Raw genomic sequence first — 26,320 nt, forward strand, 5'->3', positions numbered from 1 at the left:
GAAAATGGCAATTTTATGCTACTCTCTGTTTCCTGTTAGCTTGCCAATCTTCTATCCATGCCATAATGTTACCCCCTACTCTATGAATTTTTAAATTCCACGGAAACCTTTGATGTGCCACCTTATCATATGCCTTCTGCAAATCTAAGTACGGTGCAACCACAGGTCCATCTTTATCCACAGCACGTGCTACTTCTTCAAAGAACTCCAATAAATTGGTTAAACATGATACCCTTTTCAGCAAACTATGTTGACGGTGCCTGATTCCCTTGAATTTTTCTTAGTGCCCTCGATAACGTCTTTAAGAATAATGTATAACATCTTCCCTATGACAGATGATAAGCTAATTGACTTATAGTTTCCTGTTTTCTGTCTCCCTCCTTTTCCGAATAAATGAGTTACATTGGATATTTTACAGTCTAATATAATCTTCCCCGAATGTAGGGAATTTGGCGAAATGAAAATCAACGCATCAATTATCTCACGAGCCACTTCTTTTAAAGACCCGAGGATGAAGTCCATCAGGACCCGAGGACTTGTCATTCCGCAACTCCAACAATTTGTTCTGCACCACTCCCCTGGTGATTGTAATTTTCTCACGTTCTTCCTTCCTTTCCATTTCCTGATTTACAGCTATTTCTGGGATGCTGCTTGTATCTTTTATTGTAAAGACCAATGCAAAGTATCTGTTCAATTCATCTGCCATCTCCTTATTTTCCCTTATTGTTTCCCTATAAACACTTTCCATAAGCCCAATGATCTTTTGGTTGAATCTTTTTTTTTAAACATAAACGTTTTCTATCTGTCTTAATATTTCTCGTCAGCTTTCTCTTGTGCTCTATTTTCCCCTCTTTATTAATTTTAGTCGTTCTTTGCTGCTTTTTATATTCTGTCCAATCTTCTGACCTGTTACCCAACTTTGCACAATTATATGTTTTTTTTTTCCTTTCAGTTTGATACTATCTTTAACGGTTTTTGTTAACTACTGATGGTGGGTCCTCCCCTTGGAATTTGTTTTTTTCTCGTTGGAGTGTATCTATTCTGTATATTCTGAAATACCACCTTAAAGTTCTGTAACTGCAACTCTGCAACTGCATCGCCCTTGACTTGCACCTAATCTGCTTTGCTACTTCACCTTTGCTAGCTCTGTTTCCATGCCCTCATAATTGTTCTTATTTAAGTTTCAAATACTTGTCTTCGACCCACTCTTCTCTCCGTCACGCTGAGTGTAAAAATCAATCATATTATGCTCGCTGCTGCCTCGTGGCCACTCCACGATGATTTCATTAATTAATCCTATCTTGTTGCACAATACCAGGTCTAGTATAGCCTGCTCTCTGGTTGGCTCCAGAACGTGCTGTTGTAAGAAACTATCCTGAAGACATTCGATGAACTTTTCGTCTTGGATACCTTTGCCCACCTGATTTCTGTTCCAATCTATATGTAGATTAATTTCTGCCCTTAAATATCGCCATACCTTTCTGACAAGCACCGAATATTTATTTCTTTATAGGCCGTCCTACATTGGAGTTACTGTTCGGGGAGCTGTTCAACTCTCCCACTGGTGACTTTTTGCCTTTACCGTTTCTCATTTCCACCTAAACCGCGACTACATCCTAGTTTCCTGAGCATAGGTCATTCATATCACATGTGCTAATACCAACATTAATTAACAGAGCTATCCTTCCACATTTTCCTAACTTCCTGTTCTTCCTAAATGTCATGTCCCCTTCAATATTCAGATTCCAGGCTATGTCATCCTGCACCCATGTCTCCATCATGGTTATCAGATTGTTTAGTTAATTCTATTTGCGATATCAGTTCATCTGTTTTGTTTTCAAATGCTACGTGCATTCAGATACGCAACCTTTAGTTTTGTCCTGTTATTATTTTTGTAAACTCCAGCCTTGTCTGCCGATTTACGCTTAGATTTGTCATTACTGTCCAATCCTGTCACAGTCTGTTTATCTTTTCCATATTCATCCCTTTCTCTCTTGCCTTGTCTCTACTCTTTGATTGAGCACATCATTCCTTGCCTCAACTCTTTAGTTTGCAACCTTCTCTACTTTCCTAGTTATGCGATTCGCTAGAGCTATGGGCCCAGCATGGTTCAGGCGCAGACTGTCGATACAGCCCCCTCTTTCCCTCGTTCTGGTGTCAAAGTCCATGGATAGGAATCCACTTCGCCAACAGTCTTTGAGCCACACATACATTTCTCTGATCTCATTTGACCTAAATTTGTTTGCACATGGCGCAGGTAATAAGCCTGACATTAGTACATTTGTGGTTCTGTTTCATAATTTGTTGCTTGGCTCCTCATACTGACTAAGCAGAAGCTCTTTCCTTGTCCTCCTTATTTTGTTAGTACCTACATGGACCACGATCAGTGGATCCTCCCCCTCCCACTGTAAGTTACTCTCCAGCCCTGAGAAGAGTCCAGAACCCCGACACCAGAAGGCAACACAGCTTTCTGAACTCTCCCTCTTTGCTGCAGAGAACAATGTCCACCCCCTCACTATACTGTCCCCTTTACAACTGCATTCGATTTTGCTCCCGCCACTTGAACGGTTTAATGTACCATGGTGCCACGGTCAGCCAGCCAATCCAAACTACAGCCCTCGCTGCAAGAACCTCAAACTTGTTTGCCAATTGCAAGGGCCGAGGATCTAGCATTGCTACCTTCTTGACCCCCTTCCCTGTCTGACTTGCAGTCACACTCTCCTTGATCAGTGACCAAAACAGGTGACCCCATCTATAGGGACTGCCTTCTGGAACAAAGTGTCTAGGTAACTTTTCCCTTCACTGATGCATCGTAGACTCTGCAGCTCGGCCGCCCGCTGAAGGATATGAGCATAGCACCTCACGCAGCAGACACTTACTACAGATGTAGTTGCCGTGGATTTCCGTGGCACCCAGAAGCTCCCACACACTGCAGCTGTGACATATCACCTGTCTTGCCATCTTTAGTGTTAATATGATAACATTTATTTTCTTTTAATTAATTTGTAGTTTCCCTTCTCACCGAACTCCATCACTTAACAAACTGCCTTTTTCACACTCTGTGCCCTCCAGCAGCAATCAATGCAAACACGCAACTCTGAGACTCCAGTGAATTTACACTCTCTGAAAACAATGGTCTGTCAGCTTTGCTGGAGCTCAGAAAGCAGTTTAAGCTAGCTACCTAATTAACTAGCTACAGCTTCTCTTAGAGAGCTTGCACATCCCTGGTTAAAATTGTAAGAAACCTCACTTGCCTCTTAACTTAAACAGCAATTTCAATTAATTGCCAAATGTAAACACAATTAAAACTAGACTTTAAAGATTTTAAGCCTTAAAATCTACTCACTTACCAAACTCCCTTCTTTACACCTTGCGCCCTCCAGCAACATTCAATAGAGGCTAAAGGGCTGCAAAGATGAGTAAATTACCATCAATTGTTATGAAGGATATTAAGGGTTACAAAGGATTAAAAAGTATTAGAAAGGATTATAAAGGAAGCTTAAGATTTTTGAAGGATTCTGAGGGATTATAAACAATTTGAAAGATTAGAAAAGTTTCGAAAGATTCTGAAGTTTTACCATGCTGTATAAAGGCTGCAGCCATTATAAAGTGTTAAACTGTGCTATAACTATTTAAGAAGGATTATAGAGTGCCATAAAGGGTTACAGTGTGTTATGAAGTGTCTGAACGGCTATAAAGGATTAAAAAGAATTTTAAAGGATAGTAGAAGATTATAAAGGCTGACAAAATGTTACAATGGATTAGAGCATGTCATAATGCGTTACAAAGAATTGCAAAGTGTTACAAAGAATTATAAAGTGTTCTAATGTGTTCGAGATGATGATGAAGAATTCAAGCTGAAGATTCCCACTATATTTTCTATTTCAGTTGTTTTTTTATCCTCGTTGCTATGGAGACAGCTGGTAGGTGGGGCCGCTCCTGACGCGATCCCTTCGCGCAGTCCCTCTGCTCCAGTGCATGAGCACGGTGGGCGGTGCTGGGGACCTCAGACCCTGTCCCTTCTGCCTTCACCATTGGGAACAGTCCCTGCTCCACTCCTGGTCACCAAGGTAACAGGACTCGCCCCCACTCACCCGTTAACAGGGGAAAATGAACCTGCAACAAAGCCCCATCACCAAGTGGAACATATCCCACCCCCACGCCCCGTCACCATGTGGAACATCCCCGAGCCCATTCCCGCATCACTTTGGAGAACATGTTCCGCGGTCATGACCCGATCACCTTGGGAAAGAGAACCCTTCCCTGCAATGTCACCAAATAATGACTGGTCCTGCACTCGCTCTTTTCCTATCGCAAACCGCCCCACTCCACGCCCCTGTCAGCATGCAAAACAATATCCACCAACTACCCCGTCAGCATGTGGAAGGGGCCCGAGCAAACTACCCCATTAGCGGGAGCAACAATCACCGGCCAACTACCCCTTCCACTTGTGAAACAGGCCCTGCCCAAATACCCCGTCACCTTGTGAACAGAGCCTGCCCTTGCTGTGACACCACTGCGGCAAGTCCGACCCGCTCTGCAATTATAGTGACAGACCCAACCCCCGGCTGTTTGAAAAAGTGAAATAAAACGAGAATCTCTCAGAAACGGTCAGTGATTACAGTCCCTCTTATCATTGAATGAACTTAGCAATTCGTGTAAAGGGATATTGCAGCATTTTCTTCAACTGCTCTCTGAACTGAGTCTGGGTCACGGCATAAATCACAGTGTTTGTGCAGCAGCTCAGGAGCTGCAGCATGAAGGCCATTTCCCGCACAGAACCAGGAAGTGGAGTCACAGACCCAGCACGAAAGTTCATATAATGTATTCTGGTGCATATCAAAACCACCATTAACATTGCCCATAAAAGTATGAAATTGGCTGAGATAACTAACAGTAAAATGATAGATTTCCGTCGGCTCTCCATCTCTGGGTCTCTCTGGCTCTCGGCACTGCTGTGAGCCCGGAGTCTCCTGCGCCCTCTGCTGCTCACCAAAACATGTCTGATGGTGAGAATATTTAGCAGCAGAATCACCACAAATGGGACCCCCGGGGTTAGAATGTTATGGAGGAACTCGATTGCTGCCCAAACCAGAGAGAAGAGAGCATCATCTGTTATATCACAAAACCAGGGTTGGTTGTACATCATATACTGACCTGTTAACATAAAAAACCAGAAAACGTTCTTTAAACAGCTCAGCACAGTCACTGTTCCCAGAACCACAGCTGCCGTTTTCCCGGTGCAATATTTTATTTTCAACTTCTGGCAGCAAATGGCCACAAATCGATCAAAGGTGAAAGTGACGGTGAACCAGACAGAACAGTCTGTGGCTGCATAAAGCAGGATGGCATGGATATTGCAAACGTGGATGGAATCCCGGAAATAAAACTGTTCATTGTAAACAACGGGAATGTGCCTCAGTATCAGGTCGAATATAATGACCAGTAGATCCGCTGCTGCCATGGCCACCAGATAGTGAGTGACACATTTGGAAAGACCGCACTTGCCTCGAGACAGGATGACAATCGTCACCAAGTTAACTTTGAGGAAGGGAAATAAACAGACACATTATTTATCAGGCTGGGAGCAAAGTTACCAGCTTGATTGAGGACTGACTGAGATTTTCAAATGTGTTACTGTGTCCGGCAATCCTACACATGATTGACATTGAAGGAAAAACTTAGAAGGTCTGTGACAAGTTGGAAGGAAGGAGAGATTAAAAGACAAAAGGATGATGCTGAAATTGTTGAACTCGTCGCTAATCATAATCCTGCTCATTTGGCCTTTTCCCTGCTTGGGTTGAAAATTGTTCCATCTCAAAGAACTCGCAGTCCTGATAAAGGGTCAGCGACCTAAACGATTAAGTCTGTTTCTCCCTCCACAGATGCTACCGGACGTGCTGAGCATCTCCAGCACTTACTGTTTTTATTTCAGCTTTCCAGCAGCCTCTGCACTTTGGTCTTGTATAGAACGTTCAGTGCTGGATTGATTGAGGGATTCCCTTGCCTGTGACAAGCAGCACTGAATTCAATGATTTCAAAACAATAATTGGAAATGAGTCCACTGCAAATTCAATGAAACAAATAATCCTAATTATCACTAAGTTAGCTACAAAGAAGATAAACGTAACACTAGTTTGGAAATAACAGCAGCAGCTTGAAGAAGTATGGGTGACATTTGTAGATTTGTTACACACTCAGTGATGCACTCAATTACTATACCTTTGACAGAGCTTTCTGTTAGAGACAGCCGCTGAATTTAGTGGAGCCAACGAGGGTCCAAATGACAGGACAAAAAGGTGAACGAAACCCCACCGCGGTCTTTTGGACAATCCCACAACTCAGTTGAACGGCACTAGGGCAATTAACTGCCCGGTGCCTGGTCCCGATCTATTTAATCAAGGAGATCCCGCCTGCTTAAACGACTTAAACAGTCACAGGACCAATAGCTCAGTACTATTGGCAATGCCACTGGAAGCAGTGGAGCTGCTGGCACTACAGCAGGCCTGTGATGACAACTATCCCTGGAGACCAGACTACAGATAAATGTGTCAGCACCACTGCGACCCATCAGGTAGCGGCGTCACTAACTATACTACACCAAACATGGGAACAGGTGAGAGTAGCAGAGTCACTGGGGCCTGTGAGTGAGTTGGGGCCATTTTTGGTACTGGGATAAAGATTACTGCTGAAGTTCAGGCCCCAGATAATGGGATGCGGTCACCAGGGTCAGTCAGGGTACAGGCAATTCTACCATTAGAGCACTAGGCCTAGGAGCAGGACAGTCGCTGGAGGCCAGGACCACTACCGGTACTGAACTTGAGAACAGGACCATCGTGGTGACCTGAACTCCAGGTAAATATGGCAAAGTCACCGGAGCCAGACAGGGAATGGCCGAATGCTCGAGACGACACCAGACCTGGAATTTGATACATCGCTGGAGCCATGGACCGTAGAAAAGTGAGACAGATTTTCTGGGAACAGTAGGGGGTGGGTACTGCCATCACTAAACCAGGATTGAGGCCAAGAGCATTTCTGGAGACACGGAACCCAGGTAAGTGAAGAAAGGGGGCCGGGAACCATCAGGATGCAGGGTAACCACTGTTGGCACCAGACGAGGCCCGTTACCAGGACTATAGCTGGAATCTCGACTTCAGTTAAGTGACGCAGGATCAGCAGCGACAGTCAGGAATAGGAGGCCACTGGCCATATTGGACCAGCCCTTGGAGAAAATCCAGAAAAGGAGCGACAGACTTCGGTTGAGTACCGCAGCATCTCCAGGGCTATACAGGGTTTAGGGCATAAAAGCAAGAAATGCTGGTCTGGCAGCATCTGTGCAGAGAGAAGAAGAGTTAACGTTTCAGGTTCGGGACACTTCTTCAGAATTGGGATTGGGACCACTGCAGGCACTAAACCAAGCCTGGGACCAGGACTATAGCTGCAGAACCAGACCATTGATAAGTGTGGTGGTGTCACTGGGGCCTGTTCGGCGTTGGAGCCATTGCCATTACTGCAGCAGGCCTGGAACCAAGACCATTTCTGGGCATATGAATCCCCGATAAATGTTGTAGGGATGCCAAAAAGCAACCGCCGAGCAGCAGCCACTGACGATGCTACATCAGCCCTCAGAACCAGGTCTATCACTGGAGTCCCAAACAGCAGGTGTGGCGTGTCACCTGGATCAGTGTGGGAGTGGGACCCATTACTGATTCGACACCAGGCCTGGAGGCAGGAACATTGCTGCAGACCTGGACCTCAGCTAAGCATGGCGGGTTCGCTGAGGCCAGTCACTGAACGGCATTACTGATGTTACTGAACCAGGCCTGGGACCAGGCCATCACTGGAGCCGCAGTTACTATGACTTTGCATTGTGATTACCAGAGCCAATCTGGGATAGGCGGCCGCTGCCGGTACTACACCAGGTCTGGGAGCATCCATTTGTCTGGAGACCCAGTACCAGGTAAGGGTGGCGGGGATGGCGGGAAAGACAGGAAGCAGGCCCTATTTCTTGTACTACACCAAGCCAGGGACCAGACCCATCGCTGGATCCCCAGACAAGTAGTGTGGTCAGTCACTGAGGGAGGGGGGCCACAGTCAGTACTACACCAGGACTTGTACCAGGTCAATGGCTGGAGACTCAGATGCCTCTTAAGTATGATGGTGTTCCGTTGACATTCAGGGTGCATTGCGTGTCCTACACCTTATCTGGAACCATAACCATCGCTGGACACCCGATCTCCAATGATTGCAGCAGGGTCAGCGAGCACAGATAGGGAAGGCTAGCCCTTGATATTAATTAAGAGATGTCCTTCTTTTTCTTTCATTAAATAAAGCTTAGAGTTTAAAACGTACAAGCATTTCAAAACAAATCAAAAATAAATTCCATATTCTACAACAAGCATCGCATTGATTTTTGTAAGAAATTTGACAAGGTCTCACATGGCACACTGATCAGTGAAATGAACGCCTACGGGATTCAGGAGAATGCCGCACCTTGGATCCATAAGTGGCTCAGAGATAGGAAACAAAGGCTAGACTTTGACGGTTGTTGTTGATAATTGAAAGCTGATTGCAGTGGCATTCCACAGGGCTCAGTGTTGGGACCTTTGCTGTTTGCGGTATATATTAATGATTTGGAATTAAATGATTGGGAAATTTGCCGATGGCACAAGAATTGGGAGTCGATAGTGGAGAGGATAGTCATAGACTCCTGAAAGATATCAGTGGTTTGGTTGAGTGGGCAGAAAAGTGGCATATGGAATTAAACCCAGATAAGTGTGAGGTAATGCATTTGGGGAGGGCAAATAAAGCAAGAAAATATATAATAAACGTGAGGATATTGAGAGGATTAGAAGAGGTGAGAGACGTTGCAGGTCGCTGATGGTGTAGATAGATCGGTAGATAGAGTGGTGAAGTAGGCACATGGAATGATTTCCTTTATTGGTCAGGTATAGAATACAACAACAGGGATATAATGCTCCCACAGTATAAAAGACTGGCTAAGTCACAGCTGGAGTACTCCATACTGTTCTGATCACCACATGGCAGAAAGGACATAATTGCTCTGGAAGATGTCCAGAGGAGATTTACAAGAATGTTGCCAGATCTTGAAAGTTTGAGCTATGAGGAAAGATTAGATAGGCCAGGTTTGTTTTCTTTAGAACAGAGAAGGCTGTGGGGTGAATTAATTGACGTGTGCATAATGATGAGGGGCCTAGATAAAGCAGACAGGAAGGACCTGGTTCCGCTAGTGGAGAGGTCAATTACCAGGGGAACAGATTTAAGTTGATTGGTAGAAGGATTAGTGTGGACATGAGGAACGATTTTCACCCAGAGGGTGGTAGTTGTCTAGAGTTCACTGCCAGGAACGGTAGTGGAGGCAGAAAGCATCAATTCTTTTAAAAAGTACGTGGACAAGCATCTGAAGTGCTGGAACGTGCAAGGCTATGGACCAGGTGATGGAAGGTGGGATTAGATTGGGCGGCTAGTTTTTTTTTGGGCAGGCACAAACACAATGGGCTGACTTGCCTCCTTCGGTGCTGTAATTTTTCGATGGTTCTTTGCCAGACACCTCTAGGACGAAGGAAAATGTCTTTGTACAGGCGGTGGAGGCAGGGTGTTGAATATTATTCAAGGCGAGGTGGATAGATTACTGTTAGATGAGGAAATCAACGGTTATCGGGGTCGATGAGATTGTGGAATTCGAGACAGAAACAGATCATCCCTGATCTTATTGAATAGTGGAGCAGGCTCGAGGAGCCGCTTGGTCTACTTCTATTGTTAATTCTATTCCTGTGATGGAGCGTATCTGATGTCCCCTCTTACTCTTACTCTTGCTGAATGGGTGAGTCATTGGTGCAAGAAAAAAGTTATCCCATTTGTACTGGAGTGTTGTCAGGAACTTTCTCACAACTTGTCTGGGTTAAAGGGATCCAGATAATATCCTCCTCCTCCTCCACTGCATGAGTGGGCTTCCGATTTCTGTGTTGCCATGATGGCAATGATATGAAGGGTGCATCAGAAAACCACAAAGTTGTGCACCTGTTCCAGCGTGTACTGGAGTGCGCGCCCTGGGCGGTTCACGCATTGGAAGCAGTGCTTCATCACGCCGATTGTTTGCTCCACGATGGATCTGTTGGCTCCATTTTTAACGTTAAAGATGTGTTATTTTTGCATGGTTGGTTGGCGACAAAAGGGTGGGTGTATGGGCGAGGAGAATTCATTAGCTATGGATCGAGTTGGTGGTCTTTGTCTCTGGAAAACCACATTTTGGTTCTCCTTGGAGGGTCGAAGACGTTGGGAATACCCACTGCTTCGAATGAAGGTATCATGGCTGCTTCCAGACTAGTGGACATTCACCGAAATGATATATTGTGCATGGTCACACGGCAGCTGTACAATAATGGAGTGAGAGTTCTTTCAGATCCTTTACCTTTCCCCATCGACATGCGAAGCTCCACAGAGCCACGTACACCATTGGGAATCCCGCTGTCCTGGCAAAGCCCTGGGACCTCACATCGTGCTGCTCCCTGCAGAGGGAGAAAACAATATATTCGCCTCACCCAGTATTAGATGACATCTGTCATCTCCCGGACGCAACGATGAACAGTATACAGTGAAACACTGGATCCGTTGCCGGCTCCTGCCTGCATAGCTCGGAGTGCAGAGAAGTTCAATGAAACTGTAACAGTAAAGGCCACTGGCTGCGCCATCCTTGCCCTGGTACGCATCTCCTGGTCGTTTTGCAGAAGGTGAAACAGCTCTGTGACTACCTCCTTATTGAATCAAAGAGAATTGATGAATGCTTAAAGGGGGACAACTTGTAGGAATATGGGAAGCGGATAGGGGAATGGGATTAATTGGAGGGGGAGGCCATGTATGGATTCAAACACAAGACTAAGAGTATTAAAACTGAGGTTCTGCTGGATGGGGAACCATTGTAGTTCAGTCAGCACAGGAGCGACTGTCGATTGGGATTTGTTGTGAGCTGGGATACGGGCAGTACATTGTTAGGTGGGCTGTAATTTATGAAGGTAGTATCTGGGAGGGTGCACAGGGAAGCATTGGGAATCTGTATTAAGCAAATGTTTGGATGATGATTTGTGCAGCAGACAGGTTTATGCAGAGGTGGAAACGGGTGATATTATGTAGGTGGTAGTAGATATAATGGGTACTGAAGAGGATATAGGATCAGAACTCAGTTGCGGGTCATAGAGATCGTCGAGGTTGTGAACAGTCTGGTTCAGCGTCAGTCATTGGTCTAGTGGGGGGATGGCGACAGTAGATAGGGAAAGGAATTTGTGATGTTGACCAAAGCCACTGTGCTAAATGGGATAGATATAGAACAGATAGAGAAATGCAAAAGTGGGCATACATGAGGCGCCGTGGGCCAGCAACAGGAGCAGAATTGTACTCAACCACAATCTATAACCTCATGGTCCGGCGTATCCCCCAGTCTGCAATTACCATCAAGCCAGAAGACTGGTTCAATGAAGAGTGCAGGAGAGCATGACAGGAGCAGCACGAGGCGTACCTCAAAATGAGGTATCAACCTCGTGAAGCTGCAACACATGACTTCTTGCGTGCCAAACTGTGTAAGCAGCATGTGATAGACAGATATAAGTAGTCCTATAACCAGCGGATCAGATCTAAGCTCAATAGTCCTGCCACATTAAGCCGTGACTGGTGTTGGACAATTAAACAACTAACTGGAGGAGGTGGCTGCACAAATATCCCGATCCTCAATGATGGGGGAGCCCAGCACATCAGTGTGAAAGATAGGGCTGAAGCATTTGCAACAATCTTTAGCCAGAAATGCCGAGTTAATCATCCATCTTGGCCTCCTCCTAGTTTCCCCAGCGTCACAACTGCCAGAATTCAGCCAGTTCACTCCACACGATATCAAGAAATAACTGAAGGGACTGGATACTGCAAAGGCTATCGGCCCTGACAATATTCTGGCAATTGCACTGAACACCTGTGCTCCAGAACTTGCTGCACCCCTAGCCAAGCTGTTCCAGTACAGCTACAAAATTGGCATCTACCCGGCAATGTGGAAAATTGCTCAAATATTTCCTCTACGCAAAAAGCAGGACAAGTCCACCCGGTCAATTACCACACCATCAGTCTACTCTCAACAATCAGTAAAGTGATAGATGCTGTCATCAAAGGTGCCATCAAGCAGTACTTGCTTCGCAATAATCTGATCAGTGACGCTCTGTTTGGCTTATACCAGAGCCACTCAGCTCTTTATCTCTTTGCAGCTTTGGTTCAAACATGGACACAAGAGCTGAACTCAAGAAGTGAGGTGAGAGTGACTGCTCTTGACAACAAGGCAGCATTGGTCCGAGTATGGCATCAAGGTGTCCTCGCAAAACTGAAGTCATTGGGAATCAGAGAAAAAAAAATATCCGCTGGTTGGAGACATACCCAGCACAAAGGACGATGGTTATGGTTGTTGGAGGTCAATCATCTCAGCTCCAGGACATCACTGCAAGAGTTCTTCAGTATAGTGTCCTGGGCAAAACTGTCATCAGCTGCTTCATCAATGACCATCCTTCAATCATAAGGTCAGAAGTGGGGATGTCTGTTGATGATTGCACAATGTGCAGCACCACTCGCGACTTTTCAGATACTGAAACAGTCCATATAGAAATGCAACAAGACCCGGACAATATCGATTCTTGGGCTGATAAGTGGCAAGTAACATTCACGCCATCCAAGTGCCAGGCAATGCCCATATCCAACAAGAGAGAATCTAACCATTTCTTCCTGACATTCAATGGCATGACAATCGATGAATCCCCCACCATCAACATCCTAGGGGCTACCATTGAGCAGAACCTGAACCGGATTAGCCATATAAATATCGTGGCTACAGGAACAGGTCGGAGGCTAGGAACCTGCGCCGAGTAACTCAATCTCCTGACTCCCAAAACCTGTCCTTCATCGACAAGGCACAAGTCAGACTGTGATGGCGTGCTCTCCGATTACTGGATGGGTGCAGCTCCGACAACACTCAAGAAGCTCGACACCATCCCGGACAAACAGCCCTCTTGAATGGCACCCCATCCACTGCCATTCATTCCCTCCACCACCGACGCTCAGTGGCAGCAGTGTGTACCATCTACAAGATGCACTGCAGCAATGTACCAAGACTTCTAAGACAGCACCTTCTAAAACTACGACCTCTACCAACTAGAAGGAGAAGGGCAGCACCTGCATGGAAACACCACCACCTGAAATTTCCCCTCCAAGTCACACACCGTCCTGACTTGGAACTATGCAGCCATTCCTTCACTGTCGCTAGATCAAAGTCCTGGAATCTCCCTTGCTAACAGCACTGTGGATGTACTTGTGATTCAGCAAGATAGCTCACAACTACCTTCGCAAGGGCAATATGGGATGGGTACTAAATGCTGGCCTAGCCAGCGACGCCCACATCCCATGGATGAATAAATAAAAAAACAAAATAAATACAAAGCTTAGATGAGAAGAACAGTAATTCCATGAAATGTGGTCTGCACAGATAATGAATCAGTTTTAAAGGGCTAATAGCTGCATATAGAATATTAGCAGAGACACCAACAGTAGTAAAGATGAGAGTATATTAGAACAGTATATTAGAAGTACAGTTGGCAATGTTTTTTAGAGTTAAGAGCCATATGCAGAGACTTATCAGGAATAACAACAACAAGGAGGGCAGAGTAAATGGCAGGAGAAGTAATACAGTTAAACATGGTTTATAAAATCAATAGCTGGATAGTGAAGCTTACCAGGGACAGCAACAATAGCCAGGATGGGGTAATAAAAGTATTGAATAATCGCAAGTGCGAGCATAATCCGCCAGTCCAGAGATAGCTGATCATAATATGCAGAAAGATAGACAAACTCCCAGGAGAAACTCCTATCCATTGTTGTAGCATTCCGATCTATTGTTCTCAGATTATGGCCCATTGTTGTAATATTCCAATCTATTGTTCTCAGATTCTGACCCATGGTTGAAGCATTAAAATCTATTGTTCTCAGATTCCAATGTATTCCCTCCCTCTCTGTGATGCCGCTGAACGCTATTAGTGCAGAGGCGATGTTCCCTCTGACATGATGGCGCAACACATTGAAAGGTGTCCCTTGTTAATAGAAGAGGTAAAACTTCCAGTTACACAATTTGGGTCCATGGAGACTGACATTAATCACAGTCACTGAACAAACAGGTGCAGTTAACTCCTTCCAATACAGCACAGTCTGTACCACAATAAAGTGGGCGTGGTGCTGGAGGGCTGGGGGTTGCAAATGTTAAGCACTGTTTAACAAAACAGTAGCGATAGGATACACCATGTAATTACAGCCCCATTCGGCAAACCTCGTGAAATGTTGGGGCAATTCTTCGCGTCTATAATCTGGGACTAGATAATTGCGGTTTACTAAAAGCATGAGATTATAAATGAGAAGCAACACAGATATGTTCATGGTAAATCATGTCTGTCAATGGCGGTGTAGTCGTTTGCTGTCGCATTGGAGAGAGTTGATGAGGATTGCACTGTTGATGCTTTTTATATGGACTATGAAAAGCCGTGGAATCAAGTAACATTTAATAAACTCATTGGGAAGTCTGAACTTCGTGGATTAAAGGGGCAGTGAGGGTATGGAGATGATATTGGCTGAGGAACATAATACAGAGAGAAGCGGTGAACATTTGGGGCGGCACAGTGGCGCAGTGGTTAGCACTGCAGCCTCACAGCTCCAGGAACCCGGGTTCGATTCTGGGCACTGCCTGTGTGGAGTTTGCAAGTTCTCCCTGTGTCTGCGTGGGTTTTCTCCGGGTGCTCCGGTTTCCACCCACAAGCCAAAAGACTTGCAGGTTGGTAGGTAAATTGGCCATTATAAATTGTCACTAGTATAGGTAGGTGGTAGGGAAATATAGGGACAGATGGGGATGTTTGGTAGGAATATGGGATTAGTGTAGGCTTAGAATAAATGGGTGGTTGATGGTCGGCACAGACTCGGTGGGCCGAAGGGCCTGTTTCAGTGCTGTATCTCTAATTTGTTGTTCCGACACTAGAGGGGTGAGTATAGAGCCTAGGCATCAGTATTAGAAGCACTGCATAGACTGATATCGAACGGGTATAATTTAAAATTCCTCAGACGATAAAGAATCAGGAATATAAAAGAAAATGTGAATGAAATGTGGTAAGAAAGAGGATGAGGTCCTGAAAGCAGATTTTTAGGGAGCGAGGAAGGATATGAACAGGCAGGACCTCAAAATAAGTAATCTCAGTATTACTCCCAGTCCCACGTGCAAGTAAGCATAATAATTGAAGAATCCAACGATTCAACACGTGGCTGGAGAACTTGTATAGAAGGGAGGACATCAGATTTCTGAGACATTGGGTGTGCTCCTGGAGCAGATGGGACCAGTACCTTGTACCTGCACAAGGTTGCATCTTAGCAGGACTGGGACGATTATCCTGGCAGGGAGATTTGTTAGTGCTGTTGGGAAGGGTTTAATTTAAATTGTCAGTGGGATGCGAGCGTGAGAGAGAGCTCAGGAAAGGAGAACTGGTAACTTGACTGGGATTGGGAAACAGGAGCAAGTATCAGAGAGGAATACCAAGGAGCACAGAATACTGGGGAGATAGATAGCACGAGAGGAGAGAATAATACATTATTAGGTGGGTTAGAGTAAGGGACACAGTAATCAAGTCTGAATCAGGTTTAATGTGCACGTATGTGAATCCCCGGAGTGTAATTAATAAGCCTGGTTAGGTACAGGCGCAGATTTCTTTTTGGAAATATGATGTTGTGGCTGTAACAGAGACCTGGCTCAATGATGGGCAGGACAGGGTGATAAATATAACCTGATACAAGGTGTTCAGTAAAGGTAGGAAAGGGATAAAAGAGGCCGGAGTAGTGGTATTGATTAAGGTGGGCATTGTAGTGCTGGAGAAAAAGGATGTCCTAGAGGGGTCGAGGGCAGAATCAATTTGGCTGGAGCTCTGGCACAAAACAGGTTCAATTATATTGCTCAGTGACTTCTACAGGCCACCAGTTAGTAGGAAGGAGGTGGAGGAACAAAACTCCAAGGAAATTACAGAGAAGTGCAAAAATTATAGGGTAGTTTTAATGGGGGACTTTAATTAACCAGCATAGACTGGGAGAATCGTCGTGTCAAGGGCAATGAGGAGCAAGAGTTCCTGGTGTGTGTTGATGAAAATTTTCTTCAACAGTATGTTGCTAGTCCAACAAGAAAGGATCACTGCTAGACCTGGTTCTTGGGAATGAGTGGACCAAGCGGATCAAGTGTCAGTCAGAGAGCATTCAGAAGATAGTGATCATTGTATCATAATGGTTAGGCTGACTATAGAAAAGGACAAAGAGCAATCCAGGGTAAGAATAACTAATTGGGGGAAGGCCAATTTCAATGGGGTAAGAATGAAGCTGAGTCCAAACCTGGCAGGAAAACCGATGCATCAACAATGTGCTAACGTGGATGAAGAAATAGTTCAGACACAGTCAAGGTGTCTTCCTTCGAGGGGGAAAATTAGGGCAAACAAACCCAGAGCTCCTTGGATGACAAAAGAGGTAGAGATTAAGATAAAGAAGAGAAGGGTGTTTGTGACAAATGCCAGGTAGAAAACAATATTGAGAACCAGGCCGAATATAAAAGGTCCACAGGGGAAGTCGAAAAGTAATGAAGAGAAGCAAAGAGATAGCATGAAAAGAGACTGACAGCTCGCATTATAGGAAATGTCCACGTTTTCTATAGTCAACGGGTGGTGAATTGAGGAGTGGTGCCATTTACTGACCAGAAAGGGGATTTATACATGGAAGCAGAGGGCACAGCGAAAGTATTAAATGAATTCTTTGCATCTGTCTTTACCAAGGAAGAAGATGCAACCAAGGCAGTGTTGAAAGAGGAAACAGGTCAGACACTAGAGGGGTTTAAAATTGATAAAGAGGAAGTATTAGATAAGCTGTCTGTACTTAAAGTGGCTAATGCACCAAAGCCGGATGAAGTGCATCCGAGGATACTGAGGGAAGTGAGCGTGGAAATCGTAGAGGCACTTGCCATAATTTTTCAGTCTTCCTTAGACTCTGGGGTGCTGCCAGATGATTGAAGAATTGTAAATGTTGCAGCTTGTTCAGAAAAGGGTGTAAAGATAAGTAGAGCAACAGCAGGATATCAGTTTAACTTTGGTGGTGGGAAAACTTCTTGAAAAATATTTTGGAACAAAACCAATAGTCACATGGACAAATGCGAGTTAACTAAGGAAATCCAGCAAGGATTTCTTAAAGGGAAATCATGTTTAACTAACTTGCTGGAGTTGTTTTTACGGAGGGAACAGAGCGAGTTGATGAGGACAATGATGTTGATGTGGTGTACATGCACGTTCCAAAGGCATTTGATACAGTGCCACATAAAATGAATTGTGAGAAAACTGTATCTCATAGAATAACAAGGTTGGTAGCAATATGGATGCAAAATTGGCTGAGTGACAGCAAGCAAGTGGATAATGGATGTTATTCGGGCTGATTCCTGGTATGATGGGGTTGACTTATCAAGAAGGGCCAGAAATGTTAGGCCGTTATTCATGACTGTTTAGAAGGATGAGGGGTGATCTTATTGAAACGTACTAGATTCTGAGGGGGCTTGACAGGGTAGATGTTGAGAAGATGGTTCCACTAGCGGGGGAATCTCAAACTAGGGGACATAGTTACAGAATGAGGGGACAATCATTTAAAACTGAGATGCGAAGAAATTTCTTCGATCAGAGGGTAGTGAACGCCTGGAATTGTTGTGGAAGCTAGATCATTAAAAATATGTAAAGAGGAGGTAGATAGATTTATTGAAATATCGGGAAGTTGAGGGCGAAGAGGAGCTGGCACAAAAGAGGAGCTGAGGTCTGGGGTAGGTCAGCCACGAACTTATTGAATGGTGGGGTAAGCTTGCGGGGCAAAATGGGCTATTTCTGCTCCTATGTTTATTTTCTTAGATAAGTATTTTCCTATAGTCTACAGGCAGGTGAGGTCGAAGTTTCAAAATGTCTGCTTTTTGTCCAACTCACTGGTTTATAAAAGTCCAAAGTGAAAACAAAAAGCCGTCAATAGACGATCACGTGACCAGGCACAGTGTCTCCACTGTCATTCAAAATGAGTTTTTGAGGAGGTCAATCCCCGCCCCGCCCCCCCCCCCCCCCCCCCCCACACCCCCCGGCCCGGTTGACTTCTTTGTAACTGCTTGCTGTCCTATTATTGTGTACAAAGCCATCATCCAAAATGTGCAGCTATTTGTAAGTCCACTGAAAATCGTTTTTCTCCTCCTTTTTTAACACACCGAAGTCGACGATTTTAGAACAAAAATAACACTTTATTTTTAGCAGAGTTCTGTTCATGAATGGTCACAGATAAAGAGGGCAGCCACATCACAGAGAGCAATAGATCAGTCCTGAGAGAGACACCATAACATTTGGTGTGCAATTAATGGTGTGTAATTAATGAATAGACACAATTGTAGAGCACAGCCACAATGAAGGGTGCAGTAGAGAGGCCCTGAAATAGACACCCTAACAGCTGGAATTCAGTAACTAAATGGACACAGTTGAAGAGTATAACCACATCACATAGTGCAATGGAATAGATCTGAGAGTGGCACTATAGCCTTTGAAATTTACTTGATGAATTATCATGGTTGAATTAGACAGCCACATCCCAGAGTGCAGTTGATCAGTTCAGAGAGGGACACTCTAACATTTTTACTATAATTACTGAACGAAAGCAGGCAGAGGGCAGCCACATCGCAGAGGGCAGTGGAGCAGCTCTGAGAGAGGCACTCTCACATTTGTAGTTTAATTGCTGACAGATAACAGTCAAAGAGGACACCCACACCCACAGTGCAGTCGAAAAGCACGGAGGGGAACCCTCTAATATTTTTTAATTAATTGCCCAATGAACAGAGTTAAAGAGGGTAGCCACATCCAAAATTGCAGTCGATCAGTCCGGAAAGAGACACTCCCACTTTTGGAATTTAATTATGGAGTGATCACAGTTGCAGAGAGGAGCGACATTTCTTAGTATAGTAGAACAGCCATGAAAGAGACACTTGACCATTTGAAATTTCATTACTGAATTGCAAATGTTAAAGAGGACAGACACATCCCAGAGTGCAGTAGATCTGTTCTGAGGGAGGCATTCTAATATTAGGAGACTAATTACCGAATACAAGCAGGTACAGAGGAGAGCCACATAGACTCATAGAGTTATAGGGTTAGAGAGCACAGTAACAGGAATTTCGGCCCATCGTGTCTGTGCTGGCCATGAAGCACCCATTGTGATCCCATTTTCCAGCCTTTTACGACACAGTTGAGGGAGGGGCAGTACCGGCAGCTCAATATTTCAGCGTGCAGGATCTTCAGCCATGACAGGGGAAGAAACAAAAGAGGTTGTGGCATTGCACTGTAGATCAAGGAGTCAATTACTGCAGTAGGGAGGGATGAGACCTTGGAAGGTTCTTCAAATGAGGCCAAAAGGGTAGAACTTAAAAACGAAAAGGGGCAATCATTTGGCTGGGAATGTACCACAGGCCTCCAAACAGTCAGGGAGAGATAGAGGAGCAAATATATAGGCAAATCCCAGAGATGTGTAAAAATAATCAGGTATTATTTGTTGGGGATTTCAACTTACCTAATATTAACTGGGATAGTCTTCGTGTAAAAAGGTTTAAAGGGGGCAGAATTCTTAAAATGCTTACAGGAGATATTTTTTCAGCCAGTACGTAGAAAGTCCTACAAGGGAAGGGGCAATACTGGACCTAATCCTAGGGGATAAAGCCGGGCAAGTGGTAGAAGTGTAGTGTTGGTGGGAGGGGTGTGGGGGTGGGTTGGGGGGGGGTTGTGTCGGGGGGCACTTCGGGGATAATGAACTTAACTCTGTAAGATTTAAGGTATTTATGGAAATGGACAAAGCCGGGCCGGAAATCAAGGGACTGAATTGGGGGAAGGTCGATTTCCAAATGGTAAAACAGTATCTGGCCAGACTGGACTGGGAGCAACTACCTGTAGGAAAGTTTACATCAGACCAGTGGGAGTCATTCAAAGAGGAATTAGTGAGGGATCTAAGCCAACGTGAACCCGTTAAGGCGAAGGGAAGGACAAACAAGTCCAAGGACCCCTAGATGTCAAGGTAGATAGATAATTGGATCTGGGAAATAAAGGAGGCTTATGGCACATTCGGAGCACTGAAAACAGCGGAGGCATTAGAGGAGTATAGAATGTGCAGACGGGTAACAAAAAAAAGCTGTTAGGAGAGCGAAGAGGGGACATGCAAAACAATGGAAAACAAGATAAAGGACAATCCTAAGGCGTTTTATAAGTGTATTAAGGGCAAGAGGATTACCAGGGAAAGAGTGGGACCCATTAGGGACGAATTTGGCAATCTGTGTGTGGAGACAGAGGATATAGGTGAGGTTTTAAATGGTTATTTTTCATCTGTGTTCACTATGGAGAGGGACGATGTGGGGAAAGGGGATTGTAAAATATTCGAATAAATTAGCATTGGAAGGAAGCAGGGATTAGCTGGTTTAGCGAGCTTAAAAGTGGATACTGTCCTAGACCCAGATGAGATCTATCCCAGGCTGTTATGTGAGGCAAGGGATGAGATAACAGGGACTCTGACACATATTTTCATATCCTCTCTGGCCGCAGGAGAGGTACCAGATAATACAGCGTTGCATTATTCGCTGCTGCCTGAACAGGTCTATATTTGATCTGCCTTCCGGGCTGACATAGCTTCTCTTCTATATTTGACTATGCATCACCCTCTACTCTACCTCCAGCCTATATCCCATCCTCCTGTCAAATTAGATTAACCGCTCACCACCCCCACCCACACCCGGACCAACAGCATGAGCAAATCTCTCAGCAAGAATGTTGGTTCCATTCTGGTTCAGGTACAACACATCCAACCTGCACAGGTCCCACATTTGGCAGAAACAGACCGAGTAATCCAGGAATCTAAAACTCTCTCTCCTGCACCATCTTTTCAGCCTCGCATTCATATGCCCCTATCCTCCCATTCGTACCCTCACTAGCACGCGGCACGGGGAGTATTCCAGAGATTACAAGCTTTGAGGTCCTGCTTTTTAATCTGCTACCTAGCTCCCCAAATTCTTGTTGCAGGACCTCATCCTTCTTTCGACCGATGTCGTTGTTACCAATGCGAACCACGACCTCGGACTGTTAACCATCCCCCTTCAGAATGTCCTGCAGCCACTCCATATCCATGAGTGTAGAAGAACAGCCCTGAAACAGACACACAAATAGTTGGAATTTACTTACTCAATGGCCGTGTATACCGTGGAGAGCCACATCACCAAGTTCTGTCGATCAGCTCTGAGAAATAAACTAACATGTGGATTTTACATAATTAAAGGACACAGTTAACATGCACAGCCACATCCCACACATAATCTACCTCTCAAGAATTGCCTTCACAGCCATCAACTAAGGTACAACAAGAGAAGACATCCCACTTAAATGGATTGTTTGCTGCTTGTCCATCACCTTTCTTAGATAGAAAGATGCTAACCATTATAAAGGATGCGATATCTAGATATTAAGAAAATAATGATATGATTGGGAAAAGTCAGCATGCGGTTATGAAAGGGAAATCATGTTTGTCATACCTGTTGGAGTTTCACGAGGATGTTGCTTGTAAGATTGATAAAGGAGAATTAGTTGATGTGGTGTATATTGGATTTTCAGTAACTGTTTGATAAGGTCCCACACAGCAGGTGAGGTAATAAAATTAGAACATATGGGATTGGGATAATATACTGCAATGGACTGAGAATTGGTTAACAGACAGAAACGGAGAGTAAGAATAAATGGTTCATTCCCAGGATGGCAGGTTGTAACTAGTTCTGTATCACAAGAATCAATTCTGGTGCCACAGCTATTCATCGTCTCTAAAAAATAATTCGGATATGGTGACCAAATGTAATATCGAAGAAATTGATGACACAAAACTAGTTGGAAATGTAAGTTATGAGGATGATAGAAGGAGACCTCAAGGAACTTGGACAGGCGAAGTGAATGGACAAGAACTGGACAAATTTAATATAATATGAGCGCGTGTATTTGTCCTCTTTGATAGAAAAAACAGAAAGGCAGAGTATTTCCTAAAAGGTGAGAGGTTGGAAAATGTTGATGTCCAAAGGGAACTGGGTGTTGTTGTTCAGGAGTTAGTAAAAGCTAGCATGCGGGTGTAGCAAGCAATTAATTAGGCAAATGGCACATTGACCTTCATCACAAAAGGGTTTTGAGTACAAGAGCAAATATCAAAGATTGTTTGTAAGACTCAGCAGGTCTGTGGAGAGCGAAGCAAAGCTAACATTTCAGGTCTGTGACCTTTCATCAGAAATGGCAAAGGTTAGAAAATAATTCACATTTTATTTTTTAACCATGTGCCTGCTTTTCATGTAGTCAGAACTGCTCAGTATTCTGCTATTAACACTCTCTCTGGACTAATGCTTTGTCTTTCACCACAAGCACTAAGACACTCCTTGCCTTTGTCCCAGGACTGCTTTGTTATTTAATCTCTCCTACCCTCTGTCCTATCGAACACCTTCACCTTTGTTCTTCCACCCACCGCAATCCCGTGCACTTGCTTGCAACCTAATTCTTTTCGAACCTTTGCCAGTTCTGATGAAAGGTCACAGACCTGTAAAGTTAACTTTGCTTCTCTCTTCACAGATGCTGCCAGACCTGCTGAGTATTGCCAGCACTTGTTGTTTTTATGTTAGATTTTCAGAAACTGCAGTATTTTGCTTTTATTTTAGTGTTTAATTCACAGCCACCTCTTTTCCAGGAATGCCTACGTTGAAGAACTTCTGCTCTTCTCTCCGGTGGATTTCCGTTTGTCACTTTTACCTTGTTCACCTTCCTTGTGTTCTATTTCACTCCTGGTATTTGATAAGTTCTCGACCAAAACACGTTTTCACAACCACATCTCCTTCCTCAGTGAATGTCTCCGGTTCAGAAGTATTCCACGTGTATTCCAAATGAAGTTTCATCCTTCATGTTTTGAATCCACCGAAGAGTACAGCCATCTGTGAGAAATACAGCATTCCTCGGACTGCTGTGCTTGCCGCATCCTGAGTTCCACAAGCAGTGCTATGTGCTGCCACATGTGCACACTGGACCTCTCTCTCTCCTGAAGCACCACCTCACCTTTTCTCAAAGCTGTTCTATTCCGCCGTTTCATTTCATCCTTCGTGGTATCCGACGCATTAACAAAAACTTGTTTTCTTCCTTTCAGGTGGAAGCTCCAACAGCTGATGGGGACTAATGCACCTCCAGATCCTTCTTCCCCTACACTCCCCTCTGACCACACCCTTTTTGATCTGACCCCTTGCCATGTATTCACTGTACCCTCTGACCTTCCTCTCCGTAACGCTGAAACTTCTGCAGTCCGGAAAGGTCTCAGCTCTGTCCTCCGACGCCCCTATCTCAATGAATTTCTCGCTTGACATGTCTTTGAGTTCTTCTTCCATCGCCTTCGCCTCTGGGCTCACTTCCTTGACCAGGAGTCTTCCCCCACCCCACCCCACCACCGACCAGCAGACCCTTTCACATGCCTCCAGCATTTTCCCTCCTCCTGGACACCTCCCTCCGACCTCTTACCCGCTCTTGATCTTTTTTTGAATAATATCGGCTAGACATTGACCATCTCAATTTCTCGATGCCCTCCCTCCCTCACTCACTCTAACCCGTCCTCCTCTGAACTTGCTGCTCTCCGTTCTCTCACGTCTCACCCCGACATTGTCATCAAAACTGCAGACAAGGGTGGTGCTGTTGTTGTTTGGCGCACCGACCTCTTCCTTGCAGAGGCTCAGTGCCAACTTTCAGACTGGTATTTCTTCCCACTTACTCCTGGACCATGACCCCACCACTGAACATCGAGCTACTGTCCACAGTACTGTCCATAGGACTGTCACTGGCCTCATAGCCTCAGGAGACCTTTCCTCTACAGCTTCTGACCTCATAGTCCTGCAACCCTGGACAACCCTCTTCTACCTCTTTCCTAATTTCCAACAACAGGACTGTCCCAGCAGAGCCATTGTTTCAGCCTGTTCCTGCCCCACTGAACTTATTTCATCCTATCTTGACTCTATCTTTTCTCCCCAGATCCAGTCGATTCCAACCTGCATCCGTGACCCTTCTGATGCACTACATCAGTTTGGCAATTTCCAGTTTCCTGGCCCAAACCGCCTGCTCTTCACTATGGACGTCCATTATTTTCTACACCTCCATCCCCCACCAGGACGGTTTGAGGGCCCTCTGCTTCTTCCTTGTACAGTGGTCCAACCAGTCTCCATCAGCCACCACCCTCCTCCGCTTGGCTGAACTTGTTCTCCCATCGATCAACTTCTCCTTCAACTCTTCTCATTTTCTTCAAGTAAAAGGTGTTGCTATGGTTAACCGCATGGCTCCCAGTTATGCCTGTCTTTTTGTGGAGAGTGTCGAACATTCCTTTTTTCCAGTCCTAATCAGGATTCCTCCGCCAACTCTTTTTCTGGTAAATTGATGACTGTATCGTTGCCGTTTCCTGCTTCCGCCCCGAACTGCAAAACTTCATCAACTTTGCTTCCAATTTCCGCCCTTCTTTCACCTTTACATGATCCATCTACGACACCTCCATTCCCTTCCTCGACCTCTCTGTCTCCATCTCTGGGAATAGACTGCCTACTAATATTCATTATAAGCCCACCGAACCATAGCCACATCGTCTACACGTCTATACACCCTGCCTCCTGCAAAGATTTAATTCCATTTCCGAGCTTCTCTGGATCTGGAACAGCAGCTCTGGTGATTCAACCTTCCACGATCGTGCTTCTCATATACCTTGTTTTTTCCTCAGCAGAGGATTCCACCCCACCACCCCGCCTCCCCCTGCCTTTGATTGACAAGGCCGTCAACCATGTCCAGCACATTTCCCACACCTCTACCCTCACCCCTTCTTCTCCCTCTCAGAACCACGACAGTGTTTCCCTTGTCCTCACGTACCAGCCCACCAGCCTCCACATATGAAGGGTCACCCTGCACCATTTCCATCATGCCACGACATCATGGCATGATTCCACGACCAATCACAACATCCCCCCTCCCCTGTCAATATTTCTAAGGGATCATTCCCTCTGCGAGACCCTGGTCCACTCCTTCATTACTCCCACCACCTCGTCCCCTTCCCACGGCACAGTCCCATGCAATCGCAGGAAGAGTAGCACCTGCCCTTTTACCTCCTCTCTCCTCACTATCCCAGGCCCCAAACACTCCTTTCAGGTGAAGCAGCGATTTTCTTGTACTTCTTTCAATTAATATATTGTATTCTCTTCTCACAATGTGGTCTCCTCTACAGTGGTGAGACCAAAATGAGATTGGGTGACCGCTTTGTGGAACACATCTGCTCAGTCCAAAAGCATGACCCCAAGCTTCCGGTTACTTGCCATTACAAGCCGCCCCCCCCCCCACACCCCCACAACAAACCCCCCCCCCCCCTCCAAACCCCGCTTTCATGCCCACTTATCTGTCCTGGGTTTGCTGCAGTGTTCCAGTGAACATCAATGTAAGCTCGAGGAACGGCACCTCATTTACTGATTAGGCACGCGACAGCCTGCTGGAGTGAACATTGAGTTCAATAATTTCAAAGCATAATGGGCCCCCTTTTTATTTTAGTTATTTTTTGTATTTTTTCTTATTCATTATTTTAATTTGTTTATTTTATTTTAGTTTGTTTCATCATTAATTTTTACCATGTGCTTACCCACGGTTTCTTTCATGTTTTTGCTTTGGGTTAGAGCTGTTCATTTGTCTGTCAATTAACACCCTCGCTGCACGAATGCTTTGTCTTTCAGCATCCGTTTGCCTTTACTCCATAACCTTCTGGTCTGTTATTTTCTGTGACCCTCTGTCCAACCAACACCTTACCTTTTGTTATCTGATGACCCACCCCCGCTGTATTTGCTTAAAACCTATTGCATTTCTAATATTTGCCAGTTCTAATGAAAGGTCAGTGACCTGAAACGTTTACTCTGTTTCACTCTCCACAGATGCTGCCAGACTTTCTGTGTATTTCCAACAGTTCTTGTTTTTATTTCAGCTTCCCAGCATCTGCAATAGTTTGCTTTTATTTCAATGATTCTGTAGGGATAAGCTAGGATGTACAACCTTAGCAGCACATGATGTGAATATAGGGAAATCTTCTACTTTATAACAGCATCCTTACCGCTAAAGTCCAGACAAACAGTCCCAAGGAGAAACAGAAA

This window comes from Heterodontus francisci, unplaced genomic scaffold (genome assembly GCF_036365525.1).
Source record: "Heterodontus francisci isolate sHetFra1 unplaced genomic scaffold, sHetFra1.hap1 HAP1_SCAFFOLD_66, whole genome shotgun sequence".
Taxonomy (NCBI): Eukaryota; Metazoa; Chordata; class Chondrichthyes; order Heterodontiformes; family Heterodontidae; genus Heterodontus; species Heterodontus francisci.